Below are 1,744 nucleotides of genomic sequence, written 5' to 3'. Positions count from 1 at the left end.
AATTCATGGAGGCTGGCAGTTCCAATGATGGAGCGCCCCTGCTTCCAGCGTTTGGCTCAGTCATATTCACCCTTGGCAGCTCGCATGCCAATCCTGGCATTAACGCACACATATCGGTTCTCTTCACAAAGGTTCCTGAGGCGGAGGCCAAAGGAACGCACTCGGATACTGCAGAGGAACATCCAGAGGGCAGTGAGGAGAAACGCTTGGACGTGCAGACGGCAATTGTAGAGGATAATCCAGCGGAGGTGCCCAAGCAGACCCCCACCCGACTTCCAGAGCAGGAGACGCCAGCCTCCTCGCAGGACCCCATGGCAATGTGGGAAGGCTACCCAGAAGGCCATGGGTGGAGCAGAATTATTGAGGAAAAGCCAAAAGATTAGTCTCCAGCAACCCACTCTGGCATACATTTTTCTCTCTCAGGTCTGGTATAGGTTCTTGGTCTCTGCTGGGGCCTGGATAAGGCTATATATCTATGTTCGTGTCTCTTTAGTTCCTGTTCATGTTCACGTTTACTTCTTCTCTTCAGTTCCTGTTCATGTTCACGTTCACTTGTTCATGTACATGTCTCTTTAGTTCTTGTTCTTGTTCATATTTGGGCAGTAAGTCTTGCAAGGTCTGTTACGAGTCTTTTTGTTTGAAGCCCCTGCGCGGGCTGTTTTGGTATGACCCGAAAAATAACTCTGTGTTATGTCATATGGGAAGCGAGGCCCCTGCGAGGGCGAATTCTGAGTCAAGAAAAGCCACCCAAAGTGCCACAGTTGACCCTGGGTAGCCTGTCTTTTTGATTGTAATGTTTACATGTACATAATTTAATAGAATAGCTAGCTTTACCGAGAAAAAAAAATAATTAATTCTCACAATAAATCCCTTTTCTTTTTCAAAACTCGAAACTACAAAAACAATTTGCTTCAAAAGATATCTACAAGTTCTAGAAAAACACTCAAAACTACAAAAACTAATTTTGAGATCTAAAAACTTTTAAAAATCTAATTAAATAAAAGCTTAAATTCTTTTTGAGGATGTTTTGCTTAGTTGTTTAGTAAACTAAGGATTCATTTGTTCAAAATAATAAACCAATCAAAAAACATCCAGATATGTTTTCTTTTGTAAAAATGAAATTCAAAACTTATAACAAAGTTTGTTCAAAGATTTGCAACGAGAAAACTAAATCTATTTCTCACAAAGGATAGATTTCAAAACCAAGTCAAACTCATCAAGAAGATGAAAAGACACCAGGGTGATCTAAGGTTTCTCAAGCTTTTGATCTTTGAGTTACTACAGAGACAAAGTGAAAACCACTCCAAGCATGCAAAACTTCTAGAAAATCATCCAAAACAAAAATACTATCAGAACTCACTCACAAGAGATTTTTGATAGGAAAAATATAGATCTAGGTAGACACTAAAAATCTTAAATGAAACCTAAACTTAACTGGAAGAAGATATTTTAGGTTTTCCAAAAAAATTTATAGGGTCCGCAGGCTCCAGAAGAAACAGGTGCGGTTCTGCTCTGTTTACTAAAGGAAAAGTGCGGAGATGCTCGCACTGTCTGTAAAGAGAAAGTGCGGTCCCCTGAAAACTTCGAAAAAAACAAAAAATAATCCAGATTCTAAAAACTACCCAAGCCAGTATACATCAATCAAAAACTAGAAACGAAAACAATTTTCTCAAGTCAAAACAAAGGAAAACCAAAAACCAAATTTAGTCCCGGTGGAGTCGCCAATTTGTTGGCCGGATAAATC

The sequence above is a fragment of the Pinus tabuliformis genome, chromosome X, assembly GCF_031772625.1.
Source record: "Pinus tabuliformis cultivar Carrire ecotype Pingquan chromosome X, CPIR1, whole genome shotgun sequence".
NCBI classification, from domain to species: Eukaryota; Viridiplantae; Streptophyta; class Pinopsida; order Pinales; family Pinaceae; genus Pinus; species Pinus tabuliformis.
The sequence above is the reverse complement of the archived record's forward strand: the minus strand, read 5'-3'. Positions refer to the sequence as shown.